The sequence below is a fragment of the Mus caroli genome, unplaced genomic scaffold (assembly GCF_978045245.1).
Source record: "Mus caroli unplaced genomic scaffold, Mus_caroli_1 scaffold_9, whole genome shotgun sequence".
Taxonomy (NCBI): domain Eukaryota; kingdom Metazoa; phylum Chordata; class Mammalia; order Rodentia; family Muridae; genus Mus; species Mus caroli.
In genome coordinates this window covers 9,878,185-9,904,057 of record NW_028227264.1, presented here as the reverse complement: position 1 = coordinate 9,904,057, position 25,873 = coordinate 9,878,185, and the positions used below count along the sequence as shown (strand labels likewise).

The following is a 25,873-nucleotide window of genomic DNA, read 5'->3' as shown; positions in this document are numbered from 1 at the left end:
CTTTCTGTGTAAATCAGAATAATCGAACTGGGGCGGGGTAGGTGGGGGTGACGGGATTATGGGCCAGGGTGGCCATGCTGGTGAAATTACTCTCAGCTTGGAGGAACATTTTATTTTAACAGATGTTTCACTTCAAACCTAATTTTTAATAATGCTTTGAACAATCTTAAGGAGTCAGACTCCTTCAAACAAAAATCAATACAGAGTCAAAATTATATGGGACAGAAAATTGGCCCCCCCCCCCTTTTCCTCCCATCCCCATAACCAGGGTTACTACCTTGGGTGTTCTGTGTAACCCTTTTGCTATGAATATAAAAATATAAAGTACAAAATTTCCTTTTTGTATCAAATAAAAATCTTTGTGTGCTAGTAGCATGCAATTAAAGCAAAGAAAAACCAAGGCACAAACAAATAACTGAAAATTACAAATATTAATATCAGGGCCTACACATCTTAGCGTACTGGGCTGCTGTGAGAGCATGTGTGCTTTTATTATTACACTGCCACTGTAGAGGGTGGGTGAGAGAATTTGTGTGTGTCCCTGTGTGTACCAATGTGTCTTGGGACAAACCTTCCTATCATCCTTTCCTATGCTGGTGCCCATTTTCTTCTGTTGTGTGGATCCCTGATTTTGAAACTCTTAGCGATTCCAAAACCAATTCCTACATAAAACGGGTGATTTTTGAATAACTTGCTTTAATTTTGTTTGAATTTTAAGGTGGTTAACCTCTAACTTAAAAGATTGGCATCCTTTTGATGGTCTCTGAGATAGAGGTTTACGTCTTTGGACTCAGACCCCACATTTTCCCTCTCTTTTTGGTGGCTGTGGACACAGCTGCCATCCTAAACCACACTGAGACCAGTCATTATTTAGGTACCCTCAATATTTTATTACATTTTTCATATACTGGTAATTAATTTCACATGGACGGTAAGCCCGGAATTCTTTAAGGTCCATACATTGTGGAGCCTGTTACAGTCAGGGCCAGGAGGCTGTGGAGTGAAAGTTGAAACTAAATAGCAGTTCTGTTGGCACTGAATGCAGTGAAGCCTGTGGCTGGAGGGCGGCCTCAGTGCTAAGGCTACTTGATGCTCTTGCATAGGACCCCACATGGGGTGGCTCTTAACCATCTATACCTCTTCTTCCCTGAGACCCAACAGCCTCTTCTGGCCTTAAAAGGCACCCACACACCGATGAACATATACTCATACACACACACTTAAAATTCAATAAGCTAGTGGTCGTTCCCCCCCCCCCCCCCCCCGGAGGCAGGGTTTCTCTGTGTAGCCCTGGCTGTCCTGGAACTCACTTTGTAGACCAGGCTGGCCTCGAACTCAGAAATCCACCTGCCTCTGCCTCCCAGATGCTGGGATTAGTAGTGTCTTCAAGATGGAGCGGGTAAGGCTCATTTTGTTTTGTAAAGACACGTGAAAGTACAAATTTCTTATCTAAGCCCAACTGAGGGAAGGATTATAACAAATGATGAGCACGTATGATAATGGAGTCTTTCAAGCTGATATAGAAGAAAGTACATGTGGGTATTGAGGGAAGCTGAGACTTTTGTTTCCATCTGGCACCGTGCTTACTGACTTTTATTATTTGCTGCTCCGTTCCTATTCTTCAGTCCAGATAGATCCCTTAGGAATTTTCCACGTCCGAGCACTGAGCCTGTAATTTTAGGCCGGGTTCATTTAACTGCAGATGCTCTGCATGGCAGGAGCTACACAGCCATACAGGACACACGAGCTGTGTGGGAGATGTGATGGAGGCATGGTGCCCAAAGTGGTGTTGCTGCTTTTAGAGTTCACTTTCATTTGCTCAGAAAGGATCTCCATCTCTGTTTGCTGGCAAGCAGAGAGCCTGGGCACCTAGCTGCCCCTCTAGTTCTCTGCCTCATGACCTATTTGCTTTCTGGTGTCTTGTACAAAAAGCTTTATTTAGTCTGCAGTGAGGGTTATTTCTCCAACTAAAGGAGCGCTGTCACCGTAGTCTAGGAGCATGATGGATGCCCAGTGAGTGCTGTTGCTCCAGATACCACAGGAGGCTGACCCTAAGGTGCTAGGAAGAAAGACACCGAGCACAGATTCCGCAGCTAGCTTCGCACATCATCAGTGGAAATACTGCCAGATAGCCATTTGCCTGACCCTCCACAAAGCAGCTCCTCTTACTGCCCCAGCTCTGACCCTTTTCTCTCAGTTGGTACAACAAGCTCCTTGTTGAGAACTTAGTGCCAAGGTTAGTCTCCTGGCTTCTGACCTGGCCCGTTTTCTTGCTGCCTTCTGAACTGCATGCTTTCAGCTTCTGCTTGGTCCATGGCATTTACCCTTTTTCTGATGTTTGTCGCTGCTGGGTGGTTTTGCGGATCCCCTTTCTTTTGTGATAACTCAAGGGAGAGACTCAGCCATGCCTGGTAGTTGTCAGAATTAGTTAAGATGGTTGTAAATATGCATCAGCTGGGCATGATGGTGGGCGTGCACTTGTGATGCCAGCACTTGGTAGGGGGAGGCAGGAGGATTGTTTCAGGCCAGCCTGGTGGACACAGTGAGGTCTAGGCAAGTCAGGATTAAATAATGAGATCTTGTTGAAAGTATGCAAGTGAGAACAAAAAAAAAAAGTGTATTTATTATCTAACTCTGAGTCACTAGTGTATAACAGGAAACGTATAGTCAGGGTGTTTTTGCATGCCCTGCCAGAGAGCAGTTCTGGCCTGGGGTCCTATGATGAAAAATCCCTAGCCTGTTGCTATGCTCTGGGAAAGATGCACGCATTCATTTCTAAGGACTGTTGTTGTTGTTTTTTAAACTTTACATATTTTCATGTGCTATCTTTCTTGAATTGTGTTGAACATGGTCAAGAATTGGAAAAAAAAAAAAAACAGACAGAAATGATCTGCTAAGCACGTATTGAGTGCCTGCTGTTTTCTTGGTCTTAAGACCAAGTGGAAGTATTATAGTGTTTTTGTTTGTTTGTTTGCTTGTTTTTAAGACTTTAAAAAAAAAGATTTATTTATTGTAGGTAAGTACACTGTAGCTGTCTTCAGATACCCCAGAAGAGGGCATCAGATCTCATTCTGGATGGTTGTGAGCCACCAGGTGGTTGCAGGGATTTGAACTTAGGACCTTTGAAAGAGCAGTCAGTGCTCTTTAACAGCTGAGCCATCTCTCCAGCCCACTTGTTACAGTGTTTTAAATATATGTATTTTAAAGATAAGACTTATTTTATTTATATATATATATGTCTATGTTTGTATGAATATTTGCCATATGTCTCTAGAGGCCAGAAAAGGGTGTTGGATTCCAACCCCCCCCCCACCCCCCCAAACACACACAGCGCTGAAGTTACAGGTAGTTTATAAGAAGCCTGATTTGGGTGCTGGGAATGGAACTCAGGTCTTCTGGAAGAGCAGCGGGTACTTCTGACCTCTGAGATATCTGTCCAGCCCTGGGTTAGACTGTTTTATCCTCAAATCTTTGGGATCTCTTTTGGCGGGTTCCTGTTCTATGGTCAGTTCCCAGGCAACAGCTTTTAGGATAGCCCCTGCTCCAGTTGTTTGAGACCCACATGAAGACCAAACGTCACTTCTGCTGCCTATGTGTGGGGAAGTTTTAAATAGGTTCTGTTGTATTGTTTTGTTTTGTAGCCCAGGGCCACGGCATACACTTTGCAGACAGTGCACAGAGCTAGTGATAAGCGTTTGTCCTGAGAGTGAGGTGCAGGCTCATCAGTGATGGTACGGTAGGGCCTCATCACATGCTTGGCTTTGAGGTCTAGATCCATCCTGTGAAAAGGCAGTGAGTGGGTGTGAGTGTCACTGACATCAACATCCTGATCGTACTGATGTGCCCACCAGCAGGCAGATTGCAGAGGACAGGAAAAAAAACCCTGCAGTGCTAAGCAACCTGGTCAAGAGGGCACCACGTTGCTGTTCAAGTAGGCTAAAAGTGGAAAAATAATTAGCATGTGAAAAGGTTTGTTTGTGGAAATGGCTGTAAGTTAAAGGAAGCAGGTTGATTTTTCTGAGTTGGAACACCCATTCAGCCTCAAAATAATGTTTTCACATTTTGCCCTACCAAAACACCAACTCCCCCCACCCCCCACTCCAGCCCCGTTTTCCAGCCTGTGTGTGGCTGGAGTTGAGCTCATCTGCTCTGTGGGCTTCCAGCTGCTTGACTGGCACTTGAAAGCCACTGAGAGGCATTGCAAAGCTTGAGTTTCTTTGTAGCCCAGACCGACCTTGACCTTCTGATCCTAAGGCCGAGATGACAGGTGTTTACCACTGGAAAAGTAACTTTTATTAACCTGATGCAATTGTTGACTGGTCTCCTTGGCTTATCACCTCAGTCTGCTAACCTAGGTCTAGTTCTGGAAGCTTCTAGTGTCCATACAATCTAATCTAGGCCTAGAATGTTTTTAGCCACTGAGACTTACGGCTGAATAAGCTCACCCTTTCTTATTCTTTCTGAGCTCTGGCTGGCTCATTCAACTCAGCTGTTCTTGCTCAAAACTCCTCTCCAACTGACTGGTCCAATCTGGCTTCTCTCTCAGCCTATTCTGAATGGCCTTGCCTGGCCTCATACTATCTTTGGCAATATGTTCTAATCTTCTGGCTCCTTCTCATTCTCTAGCTCATTCTGTCTTCACCAGTGTCTAGTTTGTTCTCTTTCTACAACCTGTCTCTGTACAACTGTCCTGATAAAACTGCCTCCTTCTTTCTCTTTTTTCTGTGCTGCTGCTCCCTTGGGTCATTTCCCTTTCCTCTCGTGAGACTTGAGCATATCCTACTCTGTCAAATCTTTCTCTGATTCGTCACTTTGTCTGCCACTCAATTAGACACCACTTACAAGCATGGGGTGCTTCCTTCTAAAAACTAACTTTACTTTCATCGTTTGGGATTAAAGGTGTGTGCTAATGGCTGAGCCACACCATTACTAGAAACAGGATATATATGTATATATACATACATACAGTAAATAACAAAATTTTGGGGTTCACAGTGTGATCAAATAACCTGCAACATGCCACCATGCCTGGTTTCTCTGAGCCTGAGGACTGAATCCAAGGTTGCTTGTATGCTAGCAAGTGCTGGGACAACTGAATCATACTCCAAGCCAGGTGCTGGGAAGCCAGGTGCTTGGAAAGCCAGGTGCTGGGAAGCCAGGTATGTCCTCACAGTTTATTCTGCCTTTAGAACAATTCTCTATTCAGGTGATCAAGTACATCTTGTCCAAGAATTCTTCCCTGACTTCTAAATATGAGTTTCCTTCCTCTCTGATCTACATCTTTCCCAAGGGATCAAGTTCAGATATCTCTGGATATATTCCCCAACACTGCCTTTATGAGATATGCTGCTGATCTGTGCTGTTGAAAGCTAGTCTGTCTCTGCCATGTAGGGCCTGGGAACATCTTTTTTGCTTCTACGGCTATGCGTCTGAGAACCTTCTTTTAGGCTCTCAGTTTAAGTCTTGTCTGTTCTTACTATTTTGACTCCTCAGGCCCATCCCAGTTCCTGGGTTATTTGTTGGCTTAGGAATTTTTTGGCCAGTGAACAATAATTGACTCAGGGTTGTATGGATGCAGGCCTAGGTGCTGGTGGAATCCAGACATCTGAATGAAGTCATATGAGGAATTCCAGCCCACCAATCTTTATTGTTTTGTTTTATAGATCAGCAATATGTGAGAATTTAATACACATTATGGCTAGTTTTTGCTTTTGTTTATGTTTGAGAAAACATTATTTGTATTTTAACCCTTAAATATTTTTCCTCCTCTCATTTATTTGCTTATTGTACATTTTTTTGGTGTGATGTGTATGTGTGTTTGTTTGTGCATGTATATGGCTAGGAATGGATATGGAGGCCAGAGGACAACTTGTGGGATCAGTTCTTTTTTTCTAACATATAGACTCTGGGGATTGCACCCAGAGTGTCAGGTTTGATGGCAAACAACTTTATGCACATCTTGCTAGTCTGCACTTTTACTTTTCTTTTAGAAGGTTTTACATTTACAGGAAAATTGTAAAGATGGTTCTGAGAGTGTACTCAGTCCCTTCTCTACTTAGTTAATATCTTACCATCATTGCTACATTATTTAAACAAATGGGCCATTAGTATATTAATCATGAAGTCATTATCAGAAATCCCAAACGTTTCCTTAAGAGTTATTATTGATTAGCCGGGCGTGGTGGCGCACGCCTTTAATCCCAGCACTTGGGAGGCAGAGGCAGGCGGATTTCTGAGTTCAAGGCCAGCCTGGTCTACAGAGTGAGTTCCAGGACAGCTGGGCTACACAGAGAAACCCTGTCTCGAAAAACCAAAAAAAAAAAAAAAAAAAAAAAAAGAGTTATTATTGATTAAAAAAATATTTATAGCTATTCTTTATAACATATCACATTTTGACTTGAATTGTTTTTGAGTGTGCTCAGGCTCAGAGCTTTTGAATCCTTACATGTCGTACTTTGTAAACACATTGACAAAACAGATGAAAACTTGTGACGTGGGAGTCGATTTCTGATGAGCCTTCTGGGACCTGGTGAAGGAGAAGGCTATTTTTTTTTTTTATACTTTTTATTAGGTATTTTCCTCATTTACACTTCCAATGCTATCACAAAAGTCCCCCATACCCTCCCACCCACTCCCCTACCCACCCACTCCCACTTTTTGGCCCTGGCATTCCCCTATACTGGGGCATATAAAGTTTACAAGTCCAATGGGCCTCTCTTTCCAGTGATGGCCGACTAGGCCATCTTTTGATACATATGCAGCTAGAGTCAAGAGCTCTGGGGTACTGGTTAGTTCATAATGTTGTTCCACCTATAGGGTTGCAGATCCCTTTAGCTCCTTGGGTACTTTCTCTAGCTCCTCCATTGGGGGCTCTGTGATCCATCCAATAGCTGACTGTGAGCATCCACTTCTGTGTTTGCTAGGCCCCGGCATAGTCTCACAAGAGACAGCTATATCTGGGTCCTTTCAGCAAAATCTTGCTAGTGTATGCAATGGTGTCAGCGTTTGGAAGCTGATTATGGGATGGAACCCTGGATATGGCAGGCTCTACATGGTCCATCCTTTCGTCACAGCTCCAATCTTTGTTTCTGTAGCTTCTTCCATGGATGTCTTGTTCCCAATTCTAAGAAGGGGTACGGTGACCCCACTTTGGTCTTTGTTCTTCTTGAGTTTCATGTGTTTAGCAAATTGTATCTTATATCTTGGGTATCCTAAGTGGAGAAGGCTATTTTAAAGGCTGACTTATGTCTAAAATCTCTGCATTACTTTGCAGTAATGAAAATAATTACTTTCTAGTACCTTAGGTTTTATTACACACGTGTTTGAGTTACTTATAGTCTCCTCAAACAGAAAGGATCATTTGAAATAATAGGTATGGATTAGCCCTCGTCCAATCAGATCCAAGAGCAAATGACCAGAAAAGAGGCCCACTCAAAAATGAATAATTGCCCTGCTAACTTTTGAGTGCCCTATAAATGTCTCTAGACATTGTCGTATGATTCAGTTGGTAGTCCTAATATAAGGCAGTCATAGCAGCCAGGCTCTCTGACAGTGAGTACTGTATAAACGTTTGCCATGATTGACGTCATTTTTCATTTGTTATTTATTTCTGATCAATTAAAAACATCTAGCTTAGTGGGACATCAGACGGTAAGTCACTATGTGTTAAAAATTCTAGGCCAGTGAGGTGGCTCAGGAGGTAGAGGCATTTGCTGTGTGGCAGTCCTCTGACCTGAGTTTGATCTCTGGAACTGATTGATGGTGGGAAGAAGAGAGTTAACTACTGCAATCTGTGCTCTGACTTCTACTTGTGTGCTCTGGCTGGTACAGTCACAAACACACAACACACACATGCACACAACACACACATGCACACACGTGCACATACAGAGACAAAGAGACCGAGAGACAGAGAGAGAGAGAGAGACAGAGAAGGACAGGCAGAGAGGGAGAGACAGAGGGAGACTGAGACAGACAGACAGACAGACAGACAGAGAATAACTTAAAGAAAACCTAAGAACTTGTTTAAAAAGATAAACATAAGTTTTTCATTCCTTTATGATGCGGTTGCATTTTGGTGTAGGGGATATGGCTGAGTTGGCTGAGCATTGTCCAGTATATAATCCATGAGACCCTGCCTTCAATCCCCAATAGCACACAAATCAGAAGAGGTAGCTCATGCCTGCACCAGAGGATCAGATACTCATTGTCATCCTTGACTACATAGAGAATTTGAATTGGAGGCTAGCCTGTGTGGTACAAGAACTTATCTTTAAAAAGGGGGGGGGTGTATTTTGAATTCAGATTTTCTTAGAGACTCCCACTGCAGAAGAGAGATATAGATCTCTAGGTTGAGTGCTGCTCTTTTCACTGCCCCTTTGGTTCCTGTGGGAAGAGAAGACTCCTGAAAGAACTAGGAGGTGTGGAATTTGGAGGCCAGTTTCTCCCAAACCCCGTTCAGCTACCTGCTGCCTGCTTTGAGTGATCGCAGCAACAAGCTTGGAGCCTGTACTTTGGTTCCTGCCAAATCTCCCTCATTTCCCCATGATGATATGTTATTAGTGTCCTGATCCCTGTTATTTGTTAAGTTAATCTGCGCTTTTGGGAATCTAGTAAGATCACAGCATTTTGTTTTTGTGACTTCATTTTGTAATATATGCCCTGGGTGGGTGCAGCTATGCTGGAGTCGGTGAAGCCCAATAACTTACTGTCTACAAACATCGTTTTATACTTAGCCTTCCTGTCCTCTTCAGGGTTCCAGAAACAGACGCCTCCATTGTTTAAGCAGTCCTTCTGCCATGTTTTCTAAGGTAGCCATTTTCCTATTAACTGAATGTGGTTTTTTTAAGTCCTTAATCCACTGAAACAACTGTGCGTGGGAGCAGAGGGTGAAATGAATGTCCCATGCTAGCATCTTCCGTCTCAGTCCTTCTGTGGAAACGTGGGCGGCCTTACAGTGCTTTGAATGCCTCTGCTGTGTTTCTCAGTAAATACTTACTTGCTAATATTGGTTGATTATGAAGTTCTTCTTGTTATTGTTTTTTCTTAAACCCAGGCTGACCTTAAACCCATTGGTAGTTGAAGATGGCAGGAACCTCGGATCCTCCCGCCTCTAACTAGTGTTGGGATTACAGACCTGTGTCACCACACTTAGTTTGATGTGACAGTGTGAATTCTGCCCAACCATAGGCATTGCTGAGAGAGAATTAGATACATATTTTCTTGTTTGGTTTGGATTTTCAAGACAGGGGTTCTCTTTGTAGCCCTGGCTGTTCTGGAACCCTCTGTAGATCAGGCTGGCCTCAAACTCAGACATTTGCCTGCCTCTGCCTCCCCAAGTTTGCCCAGCCTTGTTCTGGATTTTGTTACTTTCATTGTCATTGGTTCCTTTCTGGATTCTAGTTACTTATTTCCAATAACTTCCTATGAGCCTACTTTTGGGATAAGAAGTTTAATTTTAGGATGTAGGGATGGTGTTGATTGGTCCTATTCCCCAATTGGTTCTTGATCTATCAGTAAAGATGCCATGGACTAGTTACTGGGCATAAGGAATAGGCAGGACTTCTGGGCTCCTGCAGGCAAGCCAGCAGACTCAAGGAGAGGAGAGAGGGTTTTGGTCATGCTTTGGAAGTCAAAAGCCATGTGAGATATTGGACAGGATGGCCACAGGCTGCTTCTACGGGCACAAGGTTGGGAATGTTGAGCTTGGACTAACAACTGAGCAGCTAAAGTTGAAAACAGATTTAGGGTTGTGAGCTAAGAGTATTGGGAAGGGTACACTAGCCACGGGAGTTTAATAATGCCCAGCAATCGAGCCAATAAGGCAAGTTGAACTTGAGCAACTTTTGTCTGTGGTTTTGTGTGTGTGTGTCTGTGTTTTTCATCCATGGATCAAATATTCTTGGGGGGTGGGAGGGGCTGGTAGTGCAGCTCCTTCCGGAGCTGAGGCAGGGTAGCAAAAGCTACATGCAACACTGAAACTATTAATATGGATTGTTAAGTGATCTTCAGTAGACTCAGTCAAGTTTAGTATGTTTGATATTGTTTTCATGCAGTATCTTGTTTGCATTATGTGTTTATTTGTATTTTTAAAAAAGGATATTTAGCTTTTATGTGTGTAGATGTTTTTATTTCCATGTACATCTGTGTACTACATGCCATGTCATGAGAGGCCAGGATCCCTTGGTATTAGAGATATAGATAGTTGTGAGCTGCCATGTGGTTGCTGGGAATTGAACCCAGGGGCCCTCAATTGAGAAAATGCTTCTGTAAGATTGGGCTGCGGGCAAACCTATAGGGTACTTTCTTAACTGTTGATTGATGAGGGAGGGCTGAGCCCATTGTTGGTGATGCCATCTCTGGGCTGGTGGTCATGGGTTCTGTAAGAAGTCAGACTGAGAAAGCCATGGAGAACAAAGCAGTAAGCAGCACTCCTTTATGGCTTCTGTATCAGCTCCTGCCTCCAGGTTCCTGCCCTGTTTGCTCTCCTGCCCTCACACCTTTGATGATGGACCATGATGTGGAAGTGTAAGCCGAATAAACCCTTTTCTTCTCACCTTGTTTCTGGTTATGATGTTTCATTATAGTAATAGTAACCCTGACTAGGACAATTCCTATCACAGTTTCATATTTTCTGTGTTTCCTGGCGCTACTTCCAAGAGAAATGACAAAGACTTGGTTCTTCACCTTAGTATCTCCATTGTGAGATAAGCCAAAGTGTCATGTTAGCCAGCTCATCGCATGACCTTGGCTGATGAGAGAAGAAGGAAGAACTTCCCCCTAGTCTACAGGACAGGGCTAATGCATGGCAGAATGGAATTTAGTGTCCTCAATTGAAGTGACACTCTACCCACTGTCTCACACTGTCCTGGGGACCTTGTAGGATTTCAGAGTGACTGCAGTTTTCCCTTGTGGCCTGGCTCACACAGAACATGGCTAATATTAGGAAGTGGGGAGGGACCCCTTTATAGAGTTTTCTAATTTTGTCCTTCATTTTCAGCTAATTATTCATGCCTTGGGGGGTAAAACAGCTTAGTAGGCAGGACAATATTAGTTTTAATTGTGAGCTTAGTCCAGAGGGCTGTGCTTGAGTGAAAACCATCCAGGAGTTGGGGAAAGAGCAGATGGTTCTATTTCTGGCTGCTGAGAGGGGCTTTGCAGGGCTGTAAGGAAAGATGGGCGTGTTGATTACGGACACAGGGCAGTTCCTGGGATCACATCCATTATGCCACTGCTTCCTCACTGATATTAAAAGAAATTAAAAGCACAGGCCAGATTCTTAAAGCTACCATCACCACCAATCATTGTGGAAACAATCCTAAAACAGTTGTAAATATCTACTTCATTAAGCTACAACAACACTAAGAAAACCCAACCCAACTCATTGGTGATGATTTCTAAAAAGTCATCTTTGGAAAGAGTAAACAAATTAGCTGTGTGCTTTGGATATGTAGGGAACCCTCCCCAAACTCCACCTCCATGTTTTGACCATTGCTGTCCAGGTGGTGATGCAGCTTTGTGAGGCTGTGGAACACTTGGGAGGCCAAGCATAGCTGGTGCAGGTAGGTCTCTGGGTCTGGGCTTTCAGTTCTGTCATGACTGTCTGAAACCATCAGATCCATGAACCAAGGTAAAATGTTCTTCCTTCAAGTTGTGTCTGACAGGCGTGCTGATGACCACAGTTATGCTAATGTAGCTAATAAATGTCTTCTTCTTCTTCTTCTTCTTCTTCTTCTTCTTATTATTATTATTATTATTATTATGTAGGAATGCTGAAGAAGACCTGGTGTGGTCATTGGATGTTAGAATCCTTCTATTCATATGTAGACAGCAAAAGGCCTACTAGGAAGGGCAAGTGCTGGGCCTCCTCAGCCTTACAACCTTCTTTTCCTCTCAGCCTCTGCTGCTCTTCTTTGCCTCACCCTGTCCAAACTGTAAATTTCCAAGAGCATTTGTCATAGATTTAAGTACTTCTTCTGTTTCCTCTCCAACAAAATATGGAACGTGATTTCAGAAGAGTGGAGGCCATTGCATGGGTCTCAGTGACCTTTACAACCCAGACAGGATGTGGGCCAGCAGAGGTACACAGTTTCCAAGGGAAATTTCTCCCTTTGTTGTTTGAGATTAATAACTGGGTGGGATAGAAAACCAAATGACTTCATTGTTGAGCATAGACTTCCAGGTCATGAGACATTGCCCGTGCGAACTAAACTTTGGCAAGGTGTGGTAGACTGATCTGCGTGCAATCTCAATAATTTCAGAAACGGAGCAGAAGATACAGGGACATGCCATTCTCCATGTGATTTGCTTTGCTATTTAGTTTTATTTAAATGCTGAGGCCCGAGCCTAGGGCCTGTGTATTCCAGTGACGCATTCAGCCACTGGGCCAATCCCTTGATATTAATACATACTTTAAAAAGCATGTCAAGGGAAGAGCTACTTCTGTTCTTTGTCTACTAATAGCACTCCGTGGCAGAATGGGACTGCCCAGATATTTCTGAAGTCCATCTCTTCATGTCTGTTTGGATAGAGGGTTTCGTATCACGAGATCTAGCTAGCAGTTTTAATTATAAACGACAAGGGTAGATTTAGTTTGAAGTTGATACAGGGAGAGTCTATTATCTCCGAACAAGTACGAACTAAGGTGGTTGGAGGTTGACTTGGCAAGGTGACTTCTCTTTCTCTGTCGAGTTATTGCTTGCTTGCATTACAACAGGGTCTCCAGTCTCTTGTCAGACAGCTTCCAAGGCTTTCCTAACTCATCTTGTGTGAACTTAGGTGTAAGGTAGAGGTGACTGCAGGCGGGTAGAGATGCAGTCTTCGTTGGACTCTACCCATTAGCATCATTTCTCTGTGTAAGAAGTATGGGAAAGAGTGAAGGGATAAGACTGTTTCTTCCTCTAAGGATGAAGGTCTCATTAGGAGAGCGGATGACTCAGGCATGGACGTGTAAAGTGATTTGTAGTAAGCAAGGAATTAAGTACTGTGTAAATTCCAAAGGAGTGGATAGAGTGCTACACTGCTAAGGGAGAAGCTTTCTTTAAAGACTCTGTGAAAGCTAATACCATTTGGGCACAAGTGGTACACACTTGTAATCCTGTCTCCTTGGGAGGCCGAGTCAGCCTGATTCTAAATTCAGGCTGTCTGAGGCTTCAGGGACTTCAACCCCAACCTGGGAAAATTTGGCCATGTCTCAAACTCGAATTACTTGTCTGGCATATAGGAGGCCCTGAGTTGAACCATCAGTGGCACCTACATGTGACCCCAAGGAAAGAAGTGGGGGTTGGTGGGAGTATGGATCTGAGAGAAAATGCTCCAGGTTTGAGGGGCTGACTTGTTAGGGCCGACATAGCGACCATGGGTTTTGAAGGCAGTGAGCATTGTTCAGAGGTGCAGAATTAATTTCAAGGTCTGGGGATGTGTGGGTGTGGGTGTGGGTGTGGGTGGATGGCGTGGTGCTCATGAGAGAGCTGTAAGGGGAAGTTGGGGACGACTTTCCTCCTGAGGCTGGAAGTCTGGGCATGATTATCTTGGCTCCAGTGAGTGATTAAAATGAGTGATGGCAAAGCTCACTGCATGGATTTTAATATTTAAGATTCTCCTGCCAAAGGCTGAGCTCACTGCTCTTCAGAGTGTGGCCGTGACCAAGGGATGAAGTGCCCCCCTGTTGGGTCAGCACCATCTAGGCTGGATCCCACCTAACACCTGCTGAAGGCACTTCTCATGGACATCTGCTTCTCCCTTCTGTCCCCTAGTGAAAGGTAAAAGGAGTCTTGGAGGGGTGGGGCTGTCACTTTTCTGCCTTCCAGGTCTGCGCCTATGGAATCATCCTATGGATTATGTGTGGTGACGCAGAGCTTGTAATTAAGCCCGGCTGGGCTCGAAGCTCCTGCTCTCCGAAGGCTCCTGCTGCTTTCTGCTTCTGCTTGAGACCTGCTCTCTCTCTCTCTCTCTCTCTCTCTCTCTCTCTCTTTCTCTCTCTCTCTCTCTGTGTGTGTGTGTGTGTGTGTGTGTGTGTGTGTGTGTGTGAGGGGTGGTGGCGGCGGCTGCTGTGTCAGTTCCCTCTTGCTGCCAGACGTGTCCTATTAATGCTGATTTTCCAGCCTAGCAGTCCTTTAATCTTTCAGTTGTGGGGTTCTGTTGTGGATCTCATTGGAATAAAATGAAGATATTGGTGGACTCTGCCCTTCTTGAAAGTACTAGGGATGAGTCCATTTCCTTTTCCTGTCCAACGGGCTGCTTCATTCCTTGGCTCATGGTCAGTGGCACTCTCAAAAGCAGCAGTTATAGGTTGGGTTCTAATACATTGCTGACGCCCGTTCTCTCCTGCCTTCCTCTTATGCTTATAGAGAGCCATGTGGTGATGTTGGACGTACTGCAATAAGCCAAAATGATTGTCCCGTTCCAAAATCAGCTGATTGTCCCAAATGAACACATCCTGCTCCATGTCTCACACTATGCTTCAGGTAGTGACATGCTGTCCCCATCAGGACCTCACTATCAGGACATGGAGGTCTTTTGTGGGGAGACTGGACCAGGTGGTTATATTGTTTTGTCTTCCATAGTGGGAACTTCTGATCACTTCTTTGTCACAAGAACGTAAGCACACAGAATTTAAGATGGACACTCATTCCTCATTTTGTCCTGTATGTCTGGGTTTAGTGTCAGCATGCCTTTTTAGCAACCAATTTGTTGTTGTTGCTGCTGCTGCTACTACTACTACTATTATTTTAAAACAACAGCACAGAGAGCTTTTCTTAAAAGTTTTTGTGTATGCTGGTCGTGGTGACGCACTCCTTTAATCCCAGCACTCGGGAGGCAGAGGCAGGCGGATTTCTGAGTTCGAGGCCAGCCTGGTCTACAAAGTGAGTTCCAGGGCAGCCAGGGCTACACAGAGAAACCCTGTCTCGAAAAACCAAAAAAAAAAAAAAAAAAAAAGTTTTTGTGTGTAGCAGGATGTCTGTTTGTCTGGTGATGGGGGAAGGGAAGGACCATCTCAGTTGTTTCAACTTTAGGGACAGCAGGTTGCTGGCATCTGCACACATTATAGAGGTGGGTTATTAATTCTACTCTGACAGAAACAAGAGAACGTCCTTGCCATCTACTTAGTCTACTTTCTTCTGAAGCCACACGTTTTAGTGACTGTGACTCAGTAGCTTTCTCTCAGTGCTGTTTGGCTCCGAGAGCATCCGACAGTGTTCAAGAGTGTTTGGGAAGAAAACAAGTGAACAGCTAAGCAAACAGTGGAACTTAAATGATTCCAATTTCAGGGGAAGTGCAGAAGTTCAGAGGTTAGATAGCAAGCATTTAAAAAATGAACCGTATGCTTAGTGGGAATTTGATCTCTGGGATGGATTCACTTAAAACACATTTTAAAGATTAATTTATGTTTATTTTATGTGTATGAATGTTTTGCCTGAGTGTATGTGTGTATGGGTACCATATATACACAGTGCCTGCAGAGGCCAAGGCATTGGATTTCCTGGAACTGGAGTTCATATGGTTGTGAGCTGTCATGTGGGATGGGATCAGAACCTAGGCTCTGCACGAGCAGCCACTGCTCTTAACCATGAGCCATCTCTCCATTCTCACAAATGTATTTTTGGTAAATTGTCTTTCTAGTGGCAGCGGGTACAGATTTTATGTGTATTACAATTTCCTTCTGACCCAATAACTCAGACGGTATAATTGCCATATGAATATAAAAAAAGAAAATGATGTCTTAAAGTGATATGTGGTTCAGCCAGGCATGGTGGTGTACACCTGTAATTTCAGCACTTGGAAGGCTGAGGCAGGAAGATTGCTACATTTTTGAGGCCAGCTCAGGCTATATACTGATTTATAGGCCAGCCAGAACCACAGAGAGAGTCTTTCTCTCTGAAAAGGCAACCAAGTCCACCCTGTCAGTCAAAACCATGATAAAATTAAAATAGTAGGGCTTGTGGATAACATGACAATATGAATATACCTGTTCGTGGCACCACAGGAAGTCAACCTACTGTCTTGAAAATACTTCTCAGACGTAATAATCACTTTGGTCTGCCACTTTTTGTTTGTTTGTTTTGTTTTTTCAAGTCAGGGTTTCTGTATGTTATAACCCTGCCTGTCCTGTGAGTGTTTGAAGACCAGCTGGCCTCGAACTCACAGAGATCTGCCTGCTTCTCCTCCCATGTGCTGGGATTAAAGGCGTGCACCACCACGCCCGGCTTGATTTATTTTCTAATTTCTAGTTTGGCCTTTGGAGGACCCAGTGGTGACTTAGAGCACAGCTTGTAATGTCCCACGTAGTTGGTGTCTATGTCGCCTCTCCCTCTCCCTCCACCTTCCTTTTAGATTTGATCTCTGGAAGCTTGGGCTTGCTCCTGACTTGGGGGAAGGCCTTGAACTTCTTATCATCTTGTTTCTTCCTGGAGAGTTTTGGGCTTACAGGCTTGTACCACCCGCACCCGCACCCCCAAACCGATCCTGTTTGGTGCTGGAGATAGACCCCAGAGCTTTGTGTGTGCTGGGCAAGTACATCCACTACCTTCAGAAATACTACCTATAATACCGTATTACTTATATGGTTTTATAAGGGTTTTTATTTTCATTTTGTCTTTTTTGTTTTATCTTTTTGCCTTACCTAAAAAAATTTTTTTAACACAGTACCAGTAGTTTGGATATATTCTTTTTAAAACCTTTGAAGATTTTTTTTTGTTTTTGTTTTTGTTTTTTTTTTTTGTGGTGGGGTTGATGTTTCAAGTAGTCTAGGCTGGTCTTGAACTGTCTGTTGAGGGGAAAACCTTGAATTCCAGATTCTCCTGACTCTGCCTTCACTTTTTAGGATTATAAAAAAACAGGAGCTACCACATCTAGCTCATATTTTAAAAATGATTTCAATGATTAAATCTAATTAATTTTATTTTTTTTTTCTGCTGAGATACACCATAATTGTATATCTGAAGGGGCTACAAGTGCATTTCAAGTCTATCCGTATCCTTAGCACCTTTGTACTTTGCTGATTTGGGCAGAGTGAACGTAATTTTACAGCCATAGTAAAAGGGCTTATGGATGAGCTCTGCTGTTGAGTGTAGCTGGAGGCTGGACTCAGAAGGAGCTCCTGTGACCTCCGAGTTGCTGAGGCCTCTTTGTTCTCTCACCCCAGTGAGTGCCTGGGTGGGGCTGGGGGAGGCAGACATTTAAAAGAAGGGGTGAGTGTTGAGTAAGAAATCAGGCTTCGCCTCCCAGAACACCCACTGTGACTCTGTGCAATGTTTGACTCTCAGCAAAAATACCACTTGTATTCTGAGGCCTTTTGTTTCAACGACATAACTCAACAACAAAAAAAGCAAGTTTCCTACAATTGAAAAGAACAGAGGCTGCGTGGAGGCCAAGTTTTGCCTTTTAAGGCTAAATGCACTTGGTTTTAATCTCTTCTTCCTCAAGTGAAGAACCAGGAGATTGGCCCTCTGGTATTTCTAGGCATGGCTTCAGTAATATGGTTTCTTTCTAAGTAAGGGCTTTTGAATCTTCCTTGTTTTATTACTTCTATTGCTCCACCATGGAAGAAGGGCAGGCTGGGACAGTTTACTATCCGTCAGTGTCCCGTATCCCGCTTCCAGGAGCCCTCTTCTGAGGCTGCTCATGTTGTCTGTGGGAAGCTGGATCATATTTGGCGATAAACCCTGCACATATCACTTGTATAGCCCACTGCAATGTGAATGCTATGCAAATATTTGTTTAGGGAGGAAGGACAAGAAAGAGTGCGTGCACATATTCAGTGCAGACACAAGATTTTCTGACCAGTTTGGACATGCAGCTGGTTGATTCTGAAGATGTGGAAGTCTCAGATTGGGAGGACTGACTGTGTCTCCCACTCGTGCTGGAAGCTGAGTACCTGGACTGAGGTGTACGCTGCACTTCTTGTCAGCTGCACCTCTTGATTGTTGTGAGGATCAAAAGAAGACGATCTAAATGAAAAGACATTGCGTAGGAAAACAAACATTTGCACATTAAAGTCTAGAATGGACAGCCACAGGCACAACGCCAGCAAACCAGCTGTGGAGTGAGCAAAGGAATAGCTGTCTCTCTAAGGAAGATACACAGATGGCCAGTTGGCCCTGGAAAAGGTGATCAGTAGCATTATGGACATCCAAATTCAAACCACAGGAATTCCACTTTGTACTTACTAGGGTGGGTGTGATTGAAAAAACAAACAAACAGCCCCTAATCGCGGCAGAGAACAGGAGTTGAGAAGGCTGAGAAGAAGTGCTAGGCTTACCCTGCTGGTGGAAGTGCACTATGCTCTTGGAGTTCTCTGTCAGCTCCTATAAGAGAGTTAGTTAGGTGTTAAGTTACCACATAACAGCAATTTCTGTATGAGTTATACATTTAAAGGAGAAGAAACCCTAAGGCCACCTTGAAAATAATACACACATGCCTGAAACAGCTACCCATCATAAGTAGTAGTAGTAGAAACTACTAAATTTGGCCTGGCAGCTGATGAACTGCCAATAAATCAATATAATCAATAAAAGATAGCTCAGAGTTTGCTCACAAGGAGACATGAGGGCCTGGTGAGGGCCATGCTATGCATGGTCGTTGAACGCATACTGCCAGGTGGAAGAAGCCTGTAGAAGTAGCCACACATCATCACACTCTATGGGACGACGTCTCTCTACTGGGCACGTGCACAGGGATAGAAAGGAGGTTAGTGTTGATGTTCCCAGGGGGCAGGTAGGGCAGGGAATCCGGGATGTCAGCTCATGGGTATGGAGGCGGGGGTGGGGTGGGGGTGGGGGAGGTTCTTTTAGGAATAATGAAATAACATGTCTGACACGAGTGGTAATTATGGGACAACTTTGTTGAATGTACAGAAACACTAGCACTTTACCGCCTCTGTGTGTGTGTGTCTAAAGAATTATCTACTTAATGTATATAAGTATACTGTTGCTGTCTTCAGATACACCAGAAGAGGGCATTGGATCGCATTACAGATGGATGTGAGCCACCATGTGGTTGCTGGGAATTGAACTCAGGACCTCTGGAAGAGCAGTGAGTGCTCTTAACCGCTGAGCCATCTCTCCAGCTGCATGTGTGTGTGTGTTTTATAAGTCTGCATTTATGAGCAAGTCCTGAGATGAGATGAGACGCTGCTGAGTTATCATGGGCTATGTGCTTTTCCCATCTGTACACCCTGCAACTTCTGACTATTTAAGTAAGATAAAGTACTTCTTTACAGGTCACATTCCATGTATAGATCTTTCTCCGTTTTCCTCTCTTTGGCTTGATTTATCAGGTGGGACAATTCACAAAGTTGAAATAGTCCTGTGGAATTCATCTGACTTCATGGAACTTATGCATGCTTCCCTTTGGGAGAGGGGCTGTGGTGTGCGACTTGCAGGAGTGAGGTACACTGATAACCACACTCGGGGTCTCTTACCTGGTACATAACATGCATTTCAGACAGACATCAGTTCTTGGTGATGTACATTAGTGGTTGTACCCTCCACAAAAAGTGTTGATGTATCTTGAACCCCCGTGTTCCTGTCTGAACCATTCATAGATGAGACTTGGGGGCATTTCATAATTTTCAGGTTTAAGAAGTGTTTGTGCTCATGTAAAGTGTAGTGTTAATAAATATTGTTGGTAAATAATATTAGACTACTTATGGAGTATGCTATGAATCTGAAATTAATCTGGTTCATAACTTCCCCCTTTGTTAGTTGGCTTTGAAGGACATTCTAACTTCATCATTAGCAGTACCAACATTATGTCATAGTCTCCTAGTAGCTAGACATCATGGTGACCCTCTGAGATCCTTGTTTGGCTATGCAACCTGGTTAGATTTGTCTTTGATTTCTGTGTGTCTATACACTCTGGTTTTTTTGTTTTGTTTTGTTTTGTTTTTTTTTGCTGGCCTCTGACTCTTCCTATTTCCCTTTGACCTTCAGTAGAACTGTGGCTATGACTCTGTATGCCCCAGTAGGTGATCAACCTGGCCAGTGTGTGACTTGCTATGGGGGGAGGGGTGGCACACAGTGTGTTTCACTCACATAGAGTGAAGCAAGGTGGCATGTTTCCTCCACTCGTCCTCTGTGTCTGGTGGCTGCCCGGGACACCTCTCTTCTGGTCAGGGCACAGAATAATTTCTGAAAGTCACCACCTTTGGCCTGATAGCTTGAGGTCATGCTTTCTCTGGGTAAGGTGGCCAAGCTTTGAGGGATTTACTGTAGGTTTAATAGGGAAATTAGTATTCAAATTGTGTTTACTTATATGAGACTTACAAATGGTTGTTTACAAATGGTTGTTGTTTTGCTATCTAGTCTCATTCTGCTTTGATTTTTTTTTTTTTTTTTTTTGGGTTTTCGAGACAGGGTTTCTCTATGTAGCCTTGGCTGTCCCGGAACTCACTCTGTAGGCCAGGCTGGCCTCGAACTCAGAAATCTGCCTGCCTCTGCCTCCCGAGTGCTGGGATTAAAGGTGTGCGCCACCACACCCAGCTTGCTTTGAATTTTTTGAGAAAGGTGATTGTGTTCAGAACATAGCATTTTTTTTTTTTTTAAATTGTAGTGTTCAGAATAAGTCATTTCGGCAAACACTGGCAATTCAGCTGTTAGAGAGCTTTGTATACAACTGTAGTTGCCTTGGTTCAACTCTTTGATTAAGAGTTTAAAAAAAAAAATTTCCACTTTTAGCAGTGTCTGGTACTACAGTGGAGTGATAACAGGACTGAAGTGGTGAAGGCAATGGGGTGGATCAGGAGTTCAAGGTCACCCTCAGCTGCATATGAGCCACCCCGGGATCTGGGAGACCCTGTCTCCAAACCCCAAATAATAAATAAACAAATAAATAAATTTATTTTTCTGAAGAATTTACCAAAGTAAAAGCAGTCAAAGCAGTCTAGCCTTCTAATTTTTTGACTTGGCTTGTAAACATAAGGTTTTCTTTTTCCCCCTTAAATATCGTTTTAAGCTGAAAGAGGTTTGTGTAAAGCTCTTGGATTTTGGTGTCTGTAGTGTGGGAAGTTGGAGGTAAGGGTGGTTTCTGTGTTTTTTCATCACAGGAGGTATGGACGGTTTCTGTTCTGGGTGGTTGTATTGGTCTGGTAATTGTGGGGCTTCTGCCTGTGTGTGGCCCCATAGCCCACAGTGTCTACTCCCCGGAGTCACACATCTCTGGTTACAGCAGGCATAGCTGTTCCTGGGAGCTGGAGAGGCAGGGCACCACTATCCAGTGCTGTTTTGCCCTTATTAGTAGTAGTTTTTGGTTCTCCCACTAACTGGCCTCTGATTTCTTCATCACAGAACAGTCTTCGCATGAATCAGGATCCTCCCTGCATTTATAACCACTGGGCTTTGGAATAGGAGCCTATGAGTCATGCGATCTCTGAGCGACGGAATGAGATGTTCCTACTTAGATCAATCGGGGTCAATGTCCTCCTCTAATGGGCTTTGAGCTGCTTTTCTCGCTTGCTTTCAGGGACTATTTTTATACCTGATTTCCTTGCTTGGAATGTTGCTAGAAGTCAGATTTTTATCTTAGTCAATAATGAGAAAGGATCTTCAAACACGTGAATAGATGGAATGGCAAAGAGAGTCAGCAGGTCATCTTGATGTTTGTGACTCAAATTATTTGCACAAGTATGAAAACGTAATGTGTATAACCAGTTCATGCTCTTTTTTTTTTCCTTTGAGGTGTACATATTAACAGTTGATATGAAACTTTGGTAAATGTAGTTCATTGAGAATTACAGAACACACTAAATAAGCCCATTCCGTAATTTTTGATTGGCAATCTGTATCAGGAACTACAACTTTTATGGTGACCAGATTACATATTTCTTGACCTCATGAACTCACCTCAACGTTATCAACATAAGTAAGCATTGGTGTATAAAAGGGAAGAAAACGGGGTGCTGTAAGTGTTTGGGAGGGGGGTGGTGGGAGTCTAGAATCTGCTTTGAGGAAAGGTATAAAATGGCACCTAAAACCTTTTTTTCATTCATTCATTAATTTATTTTATATCTCCATCACAGTCCCCCTATTCTCCAGGTCCCCCTCTCTCACAGCCCCTCCCTCCATTCCCCCTAGAGTAGAAGGGGTTCCAACCCACCCTGGCACATGTCTGTGGCATGTAGAATGTCCAGAGAGGGTGAGAATGGTGTGAAGACTCGAGGGAAGGAGAACAGTGTATGAGTAGATATCTGGGGCAGGAAGGGTTGGGTCTTTCCAGGTGGCACAAAGGCCGGCACTTAGAGCACCCTGAGAAGATGGGGCAGGGTGGTCAATTGGTTTGTAGCCTTGTAAATATGTTAATTTGGTTGTTAGAAATTTTACTGTTCAGCCAACTGCTCTTTAGAGAGCCAGTCTGAGAGGAGAAAGAATAGAATTTAGGAAATAGTGAGAGATGGTGTTGGCTATAGGTTGGAGGAAAGAAACGACAATATCTTAGGATGATGGATGTATAAGTTTTATCTCCTGTTGCTGTGATAAAATGTGCTCCCTACCCCCACCCCATGAAAGCCAGAACAGGGAGGATGGAATTTAAGCATGCATAATTATGCTCAGTTCATTTTGTGTGCTTTTACACAGTTCATGGTCCTAGACTAGGGAATTGTAATGCCCACATTGTGTGGGTCTTCTGACATTAATTAATATAATCAAGATAATTCCTTGATTAGTCCTCAGGCCAACCTAAGCTAGGCAATCTCGCATTAACACTGTCTTTTCAGGTGATTATAGATTGTGTCAAGTTGACAATTAAAACTAAGCATCCCAGGAGGTTACAGTGAGGTGTGCATTGATAGACTGTGCTGAGGAGAAGGAAGCCACTTTTACAGATACTGTCCATGCAGGAATAGTTGAATGAGTGAAGGTGGACCGGTGGATTTGAGAGAACACCAGTCTTCAATGTGTTAATGCTGATACAAGTCTGTGCTGTATTTCCGGGGCAGTGTCAGGAAGATGCTTGATCCGTATATGAACCCTTCCATACTCTAAAGACTCTATGAGTTGTACAAAATAGAGCCATAGCAGACAGATTAACAGGAGAACACATGCATAAATGTATTATGTACACATGCACACGACAGCAACACAAACTATAAGATGGGAAAAATGCCTGCGGTTTTCACTTGCACAGGACCTGTATGTGAATTCCCAGGGCTCAGTTGTCTCCTGCCTGTATTCTCAGAACTAAGGGATGAATGCCCATGAGACTGAGGCCATTCTGAACTACATAGCGAGTTCCAATCTAAATGGGTTAAAACCAAAACATTCTCTCTCTCTCTCTCTCTCTCTCTCTCTCTCTCTCTCTCTCCACACACACACACACAAACACACACTCACAGGCACATGTATGTGCACATACGAGAAATAGCTAGGTAGGGGAAGTGATAAATACATTAATTTCCAGGCTACAAAATATTAATAGTGCTTAAAATGCTATCATTAAAGAATACATCTAAGATAATAAATTTATTCATAATATATTTTAAATAAAGGTAATATTTGCTATCTGTCTTCATTTTTTGTGGAAAACAAAACAAAACAAAACCAAGTGGGCAAGAATGTCTAGAAAGCTGTGTAAATATGTCAATATTTCACTTCCTCCTTCAGGGGAGAGAAAGTAGTTTACATTTTCATTTTGTTTGGGTAAATCTTCATAAATATGGTTAGTTGTACAGTATGTTTTTAGATAATCTTGCAAATCAAAAATGAAATGATAATACTAATCTTTAAAATTTGGTCGAGGAAGTTATACAGTATAAAACTTGGCTCTGGACTTTGGAGCCACCAAGCCAGCTGCTACACTAGCAACATTGTGCCATAGGAAAGTTGCTCTCTGACGCTTCTGAATAGCTTACTTAACTGCACCCAGTCTGAGAAGAAGTGACATCCACTGTCCCCCAAGCAGTTTCAGCAGGGAGTGGCTTAGGAAGACAAGTGCGCTAATTATTTGGAGTAACAGTGTGGCAGCTTGGTGCATTTGCAAAGACCTGATTTGCACAAGTCCACTGGACTGGGCTCCACCTAACTCAGGCCTGTTTAGGGTTAAGGAATCTGCATTTTAAGAAAATTCTTCATGCTGGGCGTGGTGGCACACGCCTTTAATCCCAGCACTTGGGCGGCAGAGGCAGGTGGATTTCTGAGTTCAAGGCCAGCTTGGTCCACAGAGTGAGTTCCAGGACAGCCAGGGCTACACAGGGAAACCCTGTCTCGAAACCCCCTCCCCCACCCCAAGAAGATTCTTCATCTAATACAGGTGTTCAAAGAGCGTGGGAATCTGCAGTACATTGTCCTTTATCAGATGATGACAGATTTTATTTATTATTAACCCTTGTGTGCATGTAGATGCAGATTATAGTAGCATTTATTCTTGTAGCCATTTACTGGCCTTTTTCTTTCCCTTATTTACAGCAGGAATATCAAAGCAGGTAGTTTAAAGCATGCAGGCTTGTCCACCTTTTTGTATTGTGATACATTGTAGCCTACAAAGTTCATGCTTGAGAAATATACAGTCCTTATCAAAAAGAAGAAGGAGGAGAAGGAGAGGGAGGAGGAAGAAAAGAAGGAAGGAAAAAGAAAGAAAGAAATAGAAGAGCAAAAGAGTCTCGCTATATTTTAAGTGAGTTTACCATTTTGGGTTTGGCCCCAATTTTACATGCATGCGAGACTATCAAAACACAGTTCCTGGGGCTGGAGAAATGGCTCAGCTCTTGCAGAGCCCCTGGATTCAGTTCTCAGCACCCATGGTGTCTGACAATCATCTATAACTCCAGTTCCCTGGGATTGGATGCCCTCTTCTGACCTCCTTGGGCTCCATGCATGCACATCGTGCACATACATACATACATACATACACACAGGCAAAACATTCATACACATAAAATAAACTTAATCTAAATAATTAAACAAAGAAATAAATACACAGTCCCTGAACCTGGCAGGATGGCTCCGTCATGAAGAACATTTGCTTTGAAGTTATGAGGGATGGAAGTTCAGATTATAACTCCAAGGTAACTCTCCAGCACACACAAGTGCATATACTCACACACACATGTGTGTCCCTACACTCACAAAGAAACAAACAAGCACACAAGCACACCCACAAATATATAGATAAAAATAAGCCCTTAAAAACCCAGTTCTTAAAGTAGTTAGGAATGTGGGTTCTTTGTTAAGGGCTATTGGAGGTAAGATGGGAATGGGTTTGAAGTGAACACACCAGCATCTGCCAAGGAAACTGTTAGCAAATGTTAGCTTTAGTATGAGAACACATGATTTGTGGCTCGAGCCCCTGACTTCCTAATCAATGAATTCATCTCATTATTTCAGTTTCCTGCCTTTTCGGTATTTCTTCAATCAATGTCACATGGCCTGTTACATTTCATTCTTATTAATGTCAATTTTAGAGAGGGAGAGGGTTCTCATTTCATCTTGTACTCCAGGACTATTCCTGAAATTCTTCCTTTAGATTGACCTCAGTGGCATTATAACTGAATTTAATGGGGAGTAGGAAAGTTTCTCTGGGTGTTGTGAAGAGGAATTTTTTTCTCAAGTCAACTTTATAGATAGAAAAGTCAGGGCTGGTCACTTGCTTGGGGACCTGACTAAGGGAGAAGGGCAACAGCAAGGAGATCACTGTCACTCATTTCTACTCACTCTCGGCAAGGAAATAGTAGCTTTCATGGATTGTCCACTCAGTGTGCTCTGTGCCTGGCCAGAAATCCTGTGTAGCCATCCCTGTTTGTAAGAGCAGGTGGGTCTCTTAGCCATTCACCTTAGTGGAGGGGCAAAACCCAAGAATTATCTTGTAAATAAGAAGGTGGAAAGGTGCCTTTAATCCCAGCACTTGGGAGGCAGAGGCAGGTGGATTTCAGAGTTCAAGGCCA

At 43.4% G+C, this 25,873-nt stretch overlaps 1 protein-coding gene across 9 annotated transcripts in view; it reads left to right on the top strand.

Moving 5' to 3' along the window:
• The window catches only part of Utrn (utrophin), a 489,906-nt gene that overhangs the window by 61,379 nt on the left and 402,654 nt on the right, over positions 1-25,873 (top strand). The window contains exon 1 of one of the 9 annotated variants that reach the window (XM_085842640.1): positions 5,041-5,159. The exons of the other annotated variants lie outside the window; for them this stretch is intronic. The gene's annotated coding sequence lies outside the window, so the exon portion shown is untranslated. Of the gene's footprint in view, positions 1-5,040; positions 5,160-25,873 lie in introns of those variants that run through there. 9 annotated transcript variants of the gene reach the window in all.